General features: G+C 45.6%; 1 protein-coding gene across 3 annotated transcripts in view; it reads right to left on the bottom strand.

The window, feature by feature from the left end:
* ASTN2 (astrotactin 2) overlaps nt 1-16630 on the bottom strand; it is a gene marked incomplete at both ends in the record, with an annotated part of 919723 nt that overhangs the window by 457274 nt on the left and 445819 nt on the right. The window lies entirely within an intron of this gene.

Below are 16630 nucleotides of genomic sequence, written 5' to 3'. Positions count from 1 at the left end.
ATAGTGTCTAGAGATAGGAAATGGTGACCTGGATGGTGGATTAGGGATCACCAAACACAGCAGCACTGTGTGAGGGTGAGTGTCAGACACACATGGACTTCTACAGTGGGCTTGTGGGATCCGAGAAGGCTTCCTGGAAGAGGTGGCATATGCTAATCCCTGTTGCTGAGTGGAAGGCAGCCGGATGAAGGGGCAGGAGGAACAAGACTACACATGGAACAAAAATGTCCTCACGAAGGTTGAAGCCTCTAGCAGGGAGCATGGGGATGCGATGTAAGAGAGAAGCAGGACTAGAGCACCACGGGCTGTGTGTGTCCCAGTTAGAAGTTTCGTCTTCATCTTCCTGGCAACAGGCAAGGGGTGCAATGGAGGGGTCTAGATCAGGTTTGCAACCTCGAAGCCTCCACTCCAGTTGCACACACAGGATGACTCGGAGGGCAGGGGTTGGGAGGCAGGAAGGAGGTCTAAGAGGCTGGTTTGCCAACGTCGTGGAGGAAATATCTTCAAGGTGTGGGCACAGACCTGCACCTATCATCCTAACTCACAGCTCGGGGAGGACCACCAGGCAGACCCATCCAGGTCTTCGCAAGCTCTGATTGGGGTCTTTCCTGCAAACCTTTGGGAGAACAGATTAAAAGAAGAAAGCCACTTCCCAAGCAGAAGAGAGGGAGGAAAACGACCTGTTGGCTGGGGATGAGGAGAGAGAAAGAGCGAGGGGCCCTATCCAGTCCAGAATGAAGACAAATGGGCAGTGAGCTCTGGAGAAGGCATCCTTTCTCCGGAACGCTTGCTTCTCCATCAGGGCCCCTCACAGGCCTGCCAGGCGGGAGCGGTGCTTTTGTGCCTGTGCCGGCTGCGCTCCCGTTGCCATGGTGATGGGACCATAAGTCATGTCTGCTGCTGCTGCACAGAGGCGCTGTGATTTATGCCTGCCTGGCTGGGATTGTAAACTTTTTTTTAATGTGCAAAATCCGTCACAGCAAGGGAGGGCAGGGTGTCTCCTGCTCACTTTGGAGGTGCCGGTTGCTGTCAGACCTGCCTACGATGCTCCTCCTGGCCCCAGAGCCAGGCCGTTGAACCTATGCAGCCCAACTGGGCTCTGCAGAACTCACTGAACCCTACTGAGAAGGGTGCCAAAAGCTTGAGGATGAAGCTCACTCTTGGAGCCAGGGCACTGCCTTATTCCTGAGACCAAATCTTCCTCCTGTCTCCCCGGGCTAAGTCTGTGCATACTACCTTTTCTCTTCATGCTTTAATTTCTGGCTTAGTGGTTTGCACTGTAAACCAGCCTCTTTAGAACTGGGTCTCTTGAAGGGGCTGGGGTATAGTGCAAGTTATTAATGAATGTGAATGTGAAATCATACCCCTTCAGCCTCAGTTTTCTCATATGTTCAGTGGGGCCAATATAACCATCTAAGGTAGGGTTTCTCAACCTTGGCACCACTGAAATTTGGGGTTGGATAATTCTTTATTAGCGGGGCTGTTCTGTGCATTGTAGGATGTTTAGCAACGTCACTGGCCTCTACCCACTAGATGCCTATAGCACCTTCCCTGTTGTGGCCACCAAAAATGTTCGCAGAGAATACCAAACGTCCCCTGGGGGGCAAAATCATCCCTTTTGAAGCCCATTTTACAGATGAGGGAAGTGAGGCTTTTCCTTTGGACCTCAGCTTTCCTGGGCAACCAAACTCTCTCCCCAAAGACTAGGCTCCTCTGGGATATGTGGAACCATAGACTTCCATGACTATTTCCTGTCATACCTTCCAGAGGCTGTGTTCACGCTGCTGGAATGGACACCCTCACAGCTAACTCAACCATCCCCTAGCACCTGTGCACCTTGTGTGCAAATCCAGGTCCATGTCAGGCTCTTTAGTGCATTTAAGTCATTCCTGTTGTACACAGGAGGAGAGCGGCAGGGCTGGAAGGTGCCCTGGAAGGGAGGAGTGGGGAGAGAGACACTACAGAGCCATACCCTCTGTTCCAGGAACTCTATACCTAGATAGACTTTGAGGTGTCTGGAATGACTTGCGGTGACTGGCCAGGCTGGCCATTCATGTTTCCCCCTAAACCATTCCCTTCCACTTCTTATTCTTTATTTTTTTCACTTTACTTTCCACCCCCTTTTTTTGTGGTAAAATATATATAGCATAAAATGTACTGTCTTAATCGTTTTTAAGGGTACAGATCAGGGACAGTCAGTACATTCATGTGGTTGTACCAGCGTCACCACCACCCATCTCCAGAACCGTTCATCTTGCAAAACTGAAACTCTGTACCCAGTAAACAATAACACCCCATCTCTCCTCCCCCCAGCCCCTGGCAACTGTCATTCTACTTTCTGTCTCTATGACCTTTGACTAAGTGCCTCATACAAGTAGAATTATACAGCATTTGTCTTTTGGTGACTGGCTTATTTTATTTACTGTAATGTCCTCAAGGTTCATCCATGTTGGATGGATGGATGGATGGATGGATGGATGATCCATGTCAGAATCCCCTTCCTGTTTGAGGCTGAATACTAGTCCACTGTATGTATATACCACATTTTTCTTATTATGAATAATGTAAAATAAAAACCCATGGACACTTGGGTTGCTTCCACATCTTAGTTATTCTGAATAATGCTGCTCTGCATCTTTTATTTCTTTTTGAAGCATTATTGAGCCCCATTCCAACAACAATCCTCATGCACTTACTGAGTACTTACTGAATGCAAAGCACTAAGAAGGGAAAGTGGAGTTTACAAAGGGCATGAATCCCAATCCCTTCTGAGAGGCAAGAGTTTAAAAAGAGCCTAATAAGAAATTCCTACTGTGGATTAAGTCTGGGCTAAATAACTAGAACATTATAACAACAGTAATTGTCACTATTTTTGTTCCAAACACATCATGCATTAATTCACTTGATTCTCAACAGCAACCCTACAGGGAAGGTACAGTTATCTGTTTTTGCAAATGTGCACGTGGAAGCAGAGGAAGGTCTAGTAACTTGCTCACCCTCCCCCAGACAGTGTGTGGCTGAAATGGGATGTGAGCACTAGAGCGGGTGCTGCTAACAACCAGTCTGGGCTGGGCTTAAGAGTTTCAAAAGGCTGGGCGGCCACAAAGTTCTTCCTCTCTCTCACTACCTTTTTCTCTTTGCTACTTCCTTTTCTTCCTCTGCCAGTTCTAGGTGATCTTTGAGTTCTACTCAGCCAGGATTTGTTCCCTCTCTAGAGTATCCAAGCATGCCCATCCTATCCCAACGCTGCACCCCTCATGAGGTCCCTGTGTCTTCTGCAGGGCCAGGGAGATAGAATGTGGAGCTCAGCGGCCAGGTGGACTAAATAATAAGCCAACAGGATAGAGGCCAGCTTCCCCCTCTTCCCAAAGAATGTGAAGCAAACCCCCCCTTCTCTGATGTTTTGTTTCATGTGTGTAGCCTCTGAGCCTCACTGGGCTAACACAGAATTACTTGGAGGGGGTGTCAAGGAATGTGGGTCCTGAGCCTGTGTCTAGTAAAATAGTTTTGGGGAAACAGTAATGTGCAGACTTCAGTTCCTAAGGATTCATGATATTCATTAATATATTAATGTCCTTGGAAAAGCTTCCACCAAGGAAATCAACATAGCAACTTCCTTTATCATCGGATTTCTCAAACCTTTCACATTAGGGAACACTCCTTTTTTATTTTGTTACATTTACTCTTCCCAAAATACAGGTGTTATTTGGAACCACTCTGAGACAATACGGATTTTTTTTTTTTTTTTTTGCGGTACACAGGCCTCTCACTGTTGTGGCCTCTCCCGTTGCGGAGCACAGGCTCCGGACACGCAGGCTCAGCGGCCATGGCTCACGGGCCCAGCCACTCCGCGGCATGTGGGATCTTCCCGGACCGGGGCACGAACCCGTGTCCCCTGCATCGGCAGGTGGGCTCTTAACCACTGCGCCACCAGGAAAGCCCCGGATTTTTATAATACAATACAGTAAACACTGTGAGGCAGGAAGTTCTGATGAGGCTGTTTGATACAAAGAATATTTCCACGTAAGGGGATTGGGTGATGCTCGGAGACTGTATAAATTTATTTTTTGAGCAATTTATTGGTAATATCAAAATATTCTCATGACTGTGCCAACAAAGCCACATCAAATTGGGGCATCAAAATGTTCCATATCCTTCCTCTGAGCCATTTACTTGCCTAGAGCTAGGAATGCAGAGATGGTTAAGATTCAATTCTTAACCTCCAGGAAGACTTAGATCACCAGCTGAGGGCAGAGGGGGGAATACCCTTCTACAATTAACCATAATGCAAGGGCAATGTGCTGTCCTGTAATTAAGGAAGAGATATACTAGCAGCATGAATATAGCAATGAGGAGGCTATGATTCTGGTGGATGGAAGGAGGGAATGTTCTGGAAAGGCTGCTCAGGGGAAGTGACACTTCTGCAAGACTGTGATGGACGAGGAGTAGTTTGCCAGGGATATAGGGGACTGTGTGAGTATTAGGACAATTCAGGCAGAGGGACAGCACTGCCAAAGGCAAGGAGATACTAAAGTGTATTTTGCATTTTGAAGAAATGGCAGATGAGGACATGGTGGGAAATGAGATCCCAGAGGGCATGAAGGCCAGATTCTGAAGGGCTAGGAGGGAATGTGTACCAGGTGAAATGGTTTGGATTTTGATCCTGAGGCTACGTGGGGCAGGTGATGGGGTTCTGAATGGTTCTAGCAGAAGAGAGGCGTGGCCCAGTCTGTGTAGGAGCTGGATTGGGCATGTGCATGGGGGTGTGGGGTAGAGGACGGAAAGCAGTGGGACTCTTTAGGAGGGTCTGAGCCTGGGAGTGCCAGGGAAGATGGACGGGGGTGGGGGCATATGAGGGATATTTTGAAGGTAAGATGGAAGGGCCTGGAGTTTCTGCTGGATCTCTTCCATTTGCTCTTCCTCCCTCTACCCTCGGCTCATCTGTACACAGCTTTGTGCCTCAGGAGGCTGACTTTGATGGACCAGCTCAATGGGCTCTCTTGCCTGGGTTCCCTTGGGTCAGCCAGTGGGGGGCCCCAGCAGAAGGTCTGGCAGGAGGTGGGTGAGTAAGGTTGGGACATTTATTCCTCTGGCTTCTTTCCTGTCTCTGTCCCTTGACCAAACGTCACAGCTCCTGCAGGAGTCTCCATGGAATTCCCTCTCCATGTTCTGGTAACCTCACCCTCACCTGGACCCACTGACACCACCCACAGTGTACTCAATACCCCATTTCTAGGACTTCCCCCAACTTTGTGCAGAGCCCCCTTTGAAACCTTTCCCACTTGAGCATACCGTCTGCTTCCTGTTGGGACACTCTTTGATATTGGTTTCCTTAGTTGGTGAGAAGAAAAGGAATTAAGCCTAATATCCAGATCAATTCATGACTCACTGAAATATCCAAGCATCTTTCTGACCAGACTGCATGGTGTGTGTGTGTGTGTGTGTGTGTGTGTGTGTGTGTGTGTGTGTGTGTGTTGGGTACAGAGGGGATTGGTATTTATCGGGCAGAGTAAGATACACTAAAGGAAACGGGTGGTCCTACCTACCCCCAATGAGTGGTCTTAGAAGGGAAAATGATTGCTCAACTTAGCTTATCTTGATGATCACTGCCCAGAGTTGCTGCTTGCAGAATCTAAAGCCTGGCCTCCTTAGGTGAGACCAGAGCAGGGATTTCTAAGGAAGCAACGTGACCATACACCCAGAGACTAGGATATACCTACAGGCAGAGGTGGACTGTAGCAGTTTAGAACCATCCGAGTGATGGCAGGGGGAAGGGAAAAAAATGACTCGGAAGGTCCCATCCAGGTTGTGAGTTTATAATTGTTTAAACCTGTCTTTGAAACTCTAAGATACAGTTCAAGGCCTCTATGTTATGAGTGGTTTGTTTACAGCTTAAATTAGAGCGTTCTGTTTTTAATACATTACAAGTGACAGTGATAGTGCCAGCCTGTATCTAGGAAGCACCTAGATGGAGGCCTCAACTCTGTCTCAAGCCAGAAATCTATTTCAGGAAACTAACTGGCAGCAAGATGAGATGATCCAAATATACCTCCTGAGATAACAGACAGATGGATAGAAACAGATAGACGGAGCAAGACAGCCCCATTTCTAATTCATCCTCAACATCTCCATCCACATGGCTGTGTTTCTCCTGCATCTCAGCAACCAGAAAATCTCTCTTCATTTTACAGAGGAACATGACCATAAAGTCATGAGATGCAAAAACAGGAGGACCTCTAAATACCACCAAGTTCAGAGATGGCAGATACCCGACCCATCTGTCACCACTCCCGTCCCAGATTGAAGGCAGGCACCATGAGTTGATCACAACAATCTTCCCATCTGAGTCAGTCTGTAGCCTCAGAAATCCTCCCAACTTAACATGCTAGGCAGCCCCTGCCCATTTATCTGAGTTGGCACATGAGATGTCTGCTATCTGCCATCTCTGATTTAGTCCAACCTCTCAGGCAGATGGATACACAGAAGCCCAGGGAGGATCTTGAAGACATGGGTTAGAGTAGATGTTCAGCTCATGGTCCCCCCACTTCCTTCTATGGCTGTGTCTGGACACTGAGATCCTGTCCCCTAATCACAGGTGACTGATTGAGAGGTCAGCTCCTAACTCATGCCAGGCCAATAGATTCCTTCTCTAGGATTCTTCAAACTGCAACTCAACGAAGAAAAGCATTCATCCTCATCTCTGTGGCTAAGCTGATCTTTCACCCTCCCGTGGCAGCCTTCCGGTGCAGTTGCCATTAAGCTAATTTGAACTGGGTTTCTCTCTCCTGAAACCAAAAACATCCTGACTAATATAGAGCAGAAAGGGTATCCACGCAACAAGTGGGAGGAAGACATGGTGTCATGATGATGGAGTAAAGGTCTTGAGATCAGAAGCCTTGTGTTCAAATTCCAATTCATCCTCTTATCAGCTGTGCTATTTAGGGTCTTAGAACATCAGCTTCTTCATCTGTGAGATGGGGGGGTGGGTATAAAAATAGCCTTGGCCTTGTTAGATGACTGCAAGGACCACATATGAGATGCTATATAAAAGCCTCTGCCCAGTCAGGCATGCCCAAAATGCTGCTTCTATTGCTGTCTTCAGTGTGGAGTCAGGACTGAAACTCAGGCATCCCAACTCTCAGCCCAGTGTACTCGCCAAAAAAAAATCATACTTTTGGGCTTCTCTGGTGGCGCAGTGGTTGAGAGTCCGCCTGCCGATGCAGGGGATACGGGTTCGTGCCCTGGTCCGGGAAGATCCCATATGCTGCGGAGCGGCTGGGCCCGTGAGCCATGGCCACTGAGCCTGCGCGTCCGGAGCCTGTGCTCCGCAACGGGAGAGGCCACAACAGTGAGAGGTCCGCGTACCGCCAAAAAAAAAAAAAAAAAAAAAAAAAAAAATCATACTTTTATGTGTCTTTCTCCCTTCTCTCTCTCTTTTTTCACTGAAAGATCTGCAGTCCCATTTCAACATCAGAAGTCCCACTGGAAAAGTGTTTAACTTCTAATGCAGATATACCAAGTCGTTTCTCAGTTTCACTGTATCTGCAAAGCCTTCCATAATTCAACATCAAATATTTATTATTACATTTATTAAACTTTTAATAATTTAGCATCTCCTGCATGTAAGAGAGAAGCTTAGCTAACTGGTTCCCCTTTATCCAACTTGGGTCACTTCAATATTTACATTCCAAAGTCTCCATTTGAGTTTCATTTAGCAGAGGCTGTGCCGTGGGCCTCTGTTCCAGCTGACAGTCAGTGCCTGCTGCAGCCTCCCCAGTGGCAAAGACTAACAGAAATCTGGTGCTGAACGGTGTTTGAAGAGATTTACTGAGCCTGGGCAGAAACTCATCCTAATAGACTTCACTTTTATTAAGATCACGAAACCAAAATGAGGGGAAATATATATGTCGCTAGGCACACGGGCTGAATGACAGGCAGCAAGGCTGTGAATGGATGTGAGTAGAGAGCAGATCCATTTGGTGGGGAGGGTGGAGGTCTTTATATTCATGCCTCTCGGAGGGGCTTCATTCTCCTAAAAGAAGGGAGGGGTGCAGTGGTGCAGGGAACATTCCAATGCCCAAATCCCATGAGTCCAGCTGTGAGCGCCAGACAGATGCCCTATTGCCCCCAAAGTCTCCCCGGACCCCCATTTAATCTTCCACGAGCACGGAATGGACTTCCACACACACTCAATGGACTAAATGGTCAACGAAGATGAAGACAAAAAGTCCAATGCGCCTACCCCTTAATCTCACAGAGAACCCCTTGCATCAACGGTAGCCAACATTTACCGAGCTCTCACCTAATGGGTTGAATTCAAATTCTGATTCTGCCACTCATTGCCTGGAACATGTTGGGCAAATGATCTAAACTTCTTGTGCCTCAGTTTCCTCCTCTGTAAATAGCAGTAACTCCATCATTGAGTCATTGGGAGGAATCAGAACTAATGTATGTAAAGCGCTTAGACAGGGCCTGATACAAAGTAAATGGTCAGTACATGTGAGTCATGATTCTATCTGACTACGGGGCTAAGAGTTTACATGTATTATCTCATCAATTTGCAAAAAACATCCAAAGATACAATAGCAATTACCATCCCCATTTACAGACAGGAAACTGAGGCTCAGAAAGTTTAAATACCTTGCCCAAGGTCAGCTAGTAAGTGGTGGAGATGGGATTTGAGCTCAGGTAGTTTGACTCCAGAGCCTTCACTATTCTCTTTGCCCAAATCTCCCTTCTTCTGTGTTTCAAGCGGGTAAGTGGGTTGCCTGTTGAAGTCCTCTTGCCCTTTGGGAAAAGAACGTCTGTGTGAGTAATTGGTGAAGCGGGGGAAAGTGGGGGAAGCTTCTTGGGGCTGCAACTGTCTAATAAGGGCTGCAGAAGCCCACCCCTGTCTCAGCATCTCCCTGGGAAGCGAAGTATGCTTCTTGGTTGCCTACCATGCAAACACACAAACACACACACACACACACACACACACACACACACACACACACACAGAGCCACTTATTTGCAAAAGCGGTCAAGGAGGGAGGAGGGAGCATCCTGAGTGTCAAATTGCACAAGGCCTCCTTTATGGGACTCCCCCCACCAGAGGCTCTCCTGCCCTGAGCCCTCCCATCCAGGCGTCCCAGTGCAACACATCACCTGCCTTGGCCGAGCCTCATCCCTGCCTACCCCACACACCCTGATGTCCCGCTGCTCTTACCCTCCCTTACTTCTGCTGCTGATGCCTAAGGAGATCAAGAGGAATGCAGGGGATCCCTTCTGTGTCCACTTCTGGGCCTTGAACTACATCTTTTATCACCTTAACCCAACTGCATCATACAGTTATTTCCTTATTTGTACTAAAGTGCCGACTAAAACTTCAAAAACTTCCCACGGGGCTTCCCTGGTGGCGCAGTGGTTGAGAGTCCGCCTGCCGATTCAGGGGGCACAGGTTCGTGCCCCAGTCCGGAAAGATCCCACATGCCGCGGAGCGGCTGGGCCCGTGAGCCATGGCCGCTGGGCCTGCGCGTCAGGAGCCTGTGCTCCGCGGCGGGAGAGGCCACAACAGGGAGAGGCTCGCATACCGCAAAAAGAAAAAAAAAAAAAAAAGAAATTCCCATGATCGGGTATCAGTTACGTGTAAGGTGCTGTACCAGTTACTCTATCTACATTGCGTAATCCTAACAACAACCATCTGGAGGAAGCACAACAATCTCTACCTTCCAGATTCAGAAATGGAGGTTGGAAGAGGTAAACTGACTTGGCCCAAGGAGTTCAGGGAGCAATTGTGGTGCCAGGATTCGTATCCGTATCTGTAGGATTACAAGCCTGTGCTCGCTTTCCTACACCCTCTTCCCTTTCTGGTCTTTACATTTCCAGAGCCTACACAGTGTCCAGCACACGGAAGTACCTAGAGTGCTTTTGTTGAGGGTTTCACCTTAAGATGGATGGCCCATGTTTCCAGAATACACTGTAACTGACTTGGGGTACTGCCTGGGCAAAAGCCAGATTCTGATATCTGCACAGGAGCATCTGCTGGGGGCCCTGGAGTGGTGAATATACTCTCCTCAAGTGCCCTCAGAGTCTTGCTGTCTCTAGGCCAGGTGGCCCAGAACTGAGGAAAGACGGGGAGAGGAAGGAAACAGCATGAGGTTCCGTCGTCTCTCCTCTTCTCACTGTATTCTCTGCCACATGCCCCTTGGCACTGCCCACAAGACACACTGACCTGGACCCTGGAAGCTCCTGCATCAGGCATGCCACTTCAAGACCCCATGCCTCATCCATGCAGTGGACATCCGTGGGTTTTGCCTTCTTTTGTTGTTGCTGTTCAGCATCCGTTTGCTGCCTGTCCTGATTCCCCCCTGCTTTCCCCCTATCCTACCTGCAATCTCAATCCACATGGTAAAGATTCCCCCTATCCTTGCTGGTTTGAGAGTGGGTCAGTGACCCAGGTCTGGCTAATTTCAGGCATTGATTTGGGATATTGGCAAATGTCCTCAAATAGGCCAAACAGAAGCATCATAGCTTAGAGATGAGGAGCATGGAGTCAGAGTCTCAGGATTCAAATCCTGGTTCTGTCACTTACTGGTTGTGTGACCCTGGGCAAGTTATAAAACTCGCTGTGCCTCAGTTTCCTCATGCATGTAATACGGCTAATAATGGGTAAAGATTAAACGAGTTCATTTCAGCAAAGCACTTGGGACAGTTGCCACATAAGGAAGAGCTCTCACTGCTGTCACTCAGTGCCAGGACTTTTGCTTAAAGCTTGGGGAAACAGGATATCTCTTTACCCTGGCAATGCCCCACTGAGGCTGTAAGCTCGGAGTTGTTGGTGAGTGTGCCCAAAGAGCACGTTAACCCAGAGGAAGACAGAGACGAGGGATGAAGAGAGACAGAAATACTGAGTCCCAACAACACTGTAGAGCATATAAATCCTGCTGGACCCAAAGCCGTTGCCACCCTGGAGTTTGCAAGCCCTTCCATCCTTTGTTTTCTGTGGCAGCCAGGTGAGCCTTCCTTTCTTTTGCTGCCTAGTGCTTTAGTATGCATATGTTAGTGGGCATTAGAATAATCTGAGGACTAGTTAAACCAGAATACTGGTTAAACAAGATTACATGGCCCACCTCCAAAATATCTGATTCAGGTCTTGGGTGATGTATGCATTTCCTGCAGCTGCTGGAATAAATCACCACAAACTGGGATGGCTTAAAACCACCAGAAATCCAAAATCAGTATTGTGAGGCCAAAAGCAAGGTGTTAGCAAGGCTGCACGCCCCCATGAGGTTCAAGAGGGAGAATCTGTTGTTTGCCTTTTCCAGGTTCTGGTGGCTGCTGGCATTCCTTGGCTGTGGTTGTGTCACTCCAATCTCTAGTTCCCTCTTCACGTTGCAGACTCCTCTGTGTGTGTTCAATTTCTCTCTGCTTCTCTCTACAAGGGCACTTGTAATGGTATTTAGGGCCCATCCAGATAATCCAGGATAATCAACCTACTTTAAGATTCTTAACTTAATCCCATCTGCAAAGGCCCTTTTTCCAAATAAGGTAACATTTACAGCTTCTAGGGACTGGAAACTGATACCCTTGGGGCTCAGTGTCAGTCTACCAGAGATGGAGTCTGAGAATCTGCCTTTCTAACAAGTTTCCCAGTGATGCTGAGGCTACTGGTCCAGGGACCACACTCTGAGAACCAGTGACCTAGTGACTTCCTGCTAATACCCTGCAATTTCGCTCAGAGGTCCTCTCCTCTGTGAGGCCTTTCCTTTACCTCCCAGGTGAGTTTAACTACCTCCTTCCTCCCTTGGGTCCCTTCTCTGCCTTGAACTTTTCCTCTAACCTTTGCAAAGGTCCCAAAGTGCAATACTGTTTTGTTTGCAATTTTGTCTCAATGCCCCAAGATCTTTGTCTGAATATTTCTCTGTCTCTGATACCTAGCCTGGCACATGGTAGGTGTTCAATAAATTCTTAGTGCTTGGAATCAAGAAGCCAAAAGAACAAGGAACTCTTTTTAATTCTACCCAGAACTAATTCAATGTGAAAACTGTCACCAAGTGAGTGATGCTGGCTTGTATCCTGATGTCCCATTATTCTTTCAACGTTGTGTAGGAATTAACAGTGTTTCACCATTTCATTTTCATTGATTTGAGAACACAGAAAAATCACTCAGGGGCTCCAAAAGCTGGGCTTTGCAGATGATTATTATTCCAACCATAACAGCGATTCTTGCATCTCTCTTATAAGAAGAATCAGCTCTTGGTGAAATTGTGAAGAAGGCCCAGTGTGTAGCAATAAGTGTTGTTTGCCATGTTCTCTCTCCATGAGTATCTTTTATTTCATCTCTCAAGTCAGTCCCTTGTTCCATGCTCCTTGCTACACCATGAGATCCCTGAAAGCCAAGGTGGGTCTTATTCATCACAGTATCCCTATGGTACCTGGCACAGTGCCTGGCACACAGGAGGGGCCCAGCTAAGGTTTTCAGAATTGAAAGGAATCTGCACGCAATTTAACTAGAGTTCGCTCCTCCACCTTTGTAGCTGACATCATTAGTGTCTCGAATGCTAAAAATCTCATTTCCAGCAGCTTCCTGCTGGAACGGGCCGAAGAATGGGAACTGTCCAGGGGAGAGTTCCTTTCCTTGGCCCTTCAACCCTTCCTACTTGAAAGCCTTCTCTCCCACCTTAAATTCCACACAGACAAATCCTATGCACAATTCAAGGTTAATTGCCAATGTTCTCTCTCCTGCAAATACTTTTCTAATTCCTTTGGTCAGGAATTCCTTCTTCCTTTTCCATCCCCAAGGCACTCTATGTGTACCGCACATGTGCCTCTTCACTCATTCTGCAAATATTTCCATATGCATAAAGCCGCTAGAACTACCACACCGTACTAGATGTTATGTATTCACTTAAGTCTTCCTCAAACCCCATGACAAAGGGATTAGTGCAAACTCTCAATACTAAGACCCTATCGATTTTAAGGTATGTCATAGATTGGATGTGTCCTTTCAGCAAAAGAAAGAGAGAAAAATAACAACAAACATAATAACTGATGCTTCTAGAGAGTTCACCATGTGCCAAACTGAGTACTTTACAGGTATTATATCTTTTAATTCTCAGCACTCCCCTATAGGGCATAGATAGTCTTCTATCCACGTTATCCACAAGGGCCAACAGAGCTTCAGGAAAGCTCATGCAGGAAGCAAGTGGTGGAGTTGGGATTTGAACTGATGCAGTTCAGTTGGGCTCTATAGCCTATCATATTTTTAAAAAAATGAACACCCTTACCTAATAAACTTTATGTTTAATCAACATATGGCATGCATAGAGAAAAGTGTGCAAATCGTATCTGTACAGCTTGATGAATTTTTACAGAATGAACACACCCATATAACCACCACCCAGATCAAGAAATCAAATATTACCAGCATGCTGGCAGGTTTCCCTCGAATCACTGTCCCCTCCATCACCCAAAGGTAATCCCTCTTCTTTTTTCTAACATCCCAGATTAGTTTTTACTGTTTTTGATCTTTATTTAAACATACATATTCATTTGTATCTGGCTTCAATAATTCAATCTTATATTTGTGAAATTCATCATTGGTGACGTGTGTGGTGGTTGTGTTCATTAATACTGAGCATTAATAACATTCTGCTGTTTTGTTTTAGTAATCTACTTATTTTATTTATCTACTATCTTGTTATTGATGGGCATCTGTGTTTTTTTCCCCCAGCTTTTTGGCAGTACAAACGAACACCACCATTAGTATTCTCGAACATATTATTTGTGGTATCCTATTTGTAGGATATGTAGATGTTTAGCTTTAGTACATACTGCCCAGTAGATTTACACAGTGGTCACACTAACTTACGTTCCTGCTATGGTAGTTCAGTTGTTCCATATTCTCACCAACATTTACTATCATCAACTGTTTTGGATTTAGACACCCAGGTGGGTTGAGCCTTTACTTTTTTTTTTTTTTTTTTTTTTTTTGCGGTACGCAGGCCTCTCACTGCTGTGGCCTCTCCCGTTGCGGAGCACAGGCTCCGGACGCACAGGCTCAGCAGCCACGGCTCACGGGCCCAGCCACTCCGCGGCATGTGGGATCTTCCCGGACCGGGGCACGAACCCGCGTCCCCTGTATCGGCAGGCGGACTCTCAACCACTGCGCCACCAGGGAAGCCCGAGCCTTTACTTTTGACTCTAAGTTGCTCTGCCTCCCCTAATTTGAGATTCCATTCTTTCATAGTAATCTGTCACAGACTAAAAAGCAAAACCAAAAAAAAAAACAACAACCGGGAAAGCACCGTTTCATTTTCCTTCCCAATCCTACTGGAATGCTTATCTCTTCCTTCCTGACGTTGCTTTTTCCTTTAAACTCTCAGTTGTGATTCTGTGGCATATTATTGGCTATCTATAATTATGATCTATTATTTATTAATTTCTAACATAGCATCTGACTGAAACTTATTAATTCTTTGAATGCCCAGGATATGCTTGCCTGAGCGGTGTCATGTCAAACAAGGTTTATTAGTGCAGCTTAGAAAACTCAACCTACATAGCACACATTCTTTTGAAGGGCAATGATTGCAATCTTTTATCTACCCTTACAGTGACACCAATGGGTATGTGAGAGGTAAGATGAAGGTAAGACTTAAAAGGCTGTCTGCAATTGCTCCAAGCCCAGACAAAGACGTGTGGGCACCCCAAGCAGGATGATAATTTAGTGACCTAATCAAACCAACATTCTTCAAACATTTGAAATACATTTCAAATATTCTTCAAAGGGTTGAGAAGGAAGACCCATAATTGCAGAATATCATACCCTCTCCCATCCTGAGCAACTCTGCTCTGGTCCCGACTCGGTGAAGGCACACCCTCCATGTAACCAGGCACAGCATTTTTAGCAGTTTAGAGCATCTAATTGTTACTGAATCATGCCCTTCAAAGGTCTCACCACTTTCAATTTATTACAGTATTTCTTCCAACTACAAACAATATTGTCACTGAAATAAATTCTAGTACTGTACTTTTCTCAATTTTGTTTTAATATTTCCAAAGATGTTTTAGAGTCCCTGTAGGTTGATATTCTGTTCTTTTCCATGTCTGGTTTGCTGTTTAATGTAATAATTCAGATTGGAGCAGAACAGGCAACTGAATTATCCTACAGACCATGGTCATTCTCAGCAGTATGACATAGTACTCAAACTTCCTGACTCTGCCTTCCCCACCATCACCAGTTTCTATTAGAACTCTATTGTACTGGGAATTGAATCTATCTAAAATTGGTAATCCTGTACCTTTGGTAGTATATTATGTACCAGCATTTACACATTTAATTATTACAATTCTTGGGAGGTGTTTCAATGAAATAGTTAAGAACATGGGTTCAGGAGGTGGAGAGATCATGGGGTGAAGCCTGGCTTCACTACTTACTAGTGAAGGTATCACCTTTATGCCTCGGATTTTTTTTTTAATTTGTAAAATAAAAATAATATTAGCATCACATTTGGGGTTGACGTAAGAATGTAATAAGATAAAGTTAGTAAAGGGTTTGGGAATGATCAATGGAGATGAGTTATTATTAGTAGTAGAAGTATTATTATCATCATATTCTGTGAGGTAGGCACTGTTATTATCCTCATTTTGCAAAGAAATGGAGAGTTAGTAAGTTACATTTGGCCAGAATCATATAGTTCATCCATGGTAGAGATGAGACTGTAACCCAGACCTATTTGACTCCAGAGAGAGTGTTACTATCAGCCAGTCTGATATTTATAGCTTCACTGAAATCACACATTCAATGGCAACAGTACAGAACTCTGAGGAAAGCTAGTAGAGACCTTTGTTCAGTCGATTTGAGACACGGTCATAGGGTCTCTTTCAGAATAATCCTTCAACCAGATGGCCTTTTCTCCATCTTTAAAATATGTAATGCAGAGAAACCATAGCACGTGCTTTACTAAAGTTTCACTGACCTCAATTCCATCAAAAATGGAAGTACTGGTAATTTGCCATGAATCAATTTGTGTGTGCAGGAAACCATCTTAGTTCTTAGTAATGACCACTTCATTTTCTAAGTGCTATCCCTTTAATTTTCTATCCTTTTTAAAATTACCTCTCTGGGGAAATACCAATAAAAAATCATGCTGTGTTCATCCCTCCATGAAATGTTGAGAAGGTGAGAATAAATAAATTGTAAAGCAAGAGACGTGGGTTCTAGGAGCTTCCTATCAAGACGTCATGGATATATGATAGCATCTTAAATTCAAAATGACCCAAAGACAGCTAGACAGTAGAATAACAGTCACTGGAAGTATGGGGGCCATGCTTCCATGTTCCAGTTTAGGAGCTCATAAGCTGTGTACAAGCCAGTTCCAAAAGTAAAATCAGAGTCCGTTTTATGTAACATTTAAATTCTAGAATTCTTCCCTTAATCAAATTGGGAGGGGGGGGGAAGAAAATAACCTCCATTAGAAAGCTCCAGAATAGTGCTAGGGTCAGATCTAAGACCACTGGTATAATTAAATCAATAAATATTTAATAGCTGTCCGATATGTACTGGGAACTGGGGATTAAAAAGCTAAATAAGTTATTTGCTTTGACCTTGAGAGATTCGCCACATAACAGGACAGAATGATATGCAAGC

Source organism: Hyperoodon ampullatus (genome assembly GCF_949752795.1).
Source record: "Hyperoodon ampullatus genome assembly, chromosome: 6".
NCBI lineage: Eukaryota > Metazoa > Chordata > Mammalia > Artiodactyla > Ziphiidae > Hyperoodon > Hyperoodon ampullatus.
This window is presented reverse-complemented; position numbering and strand designations above follow the sequence as displayed.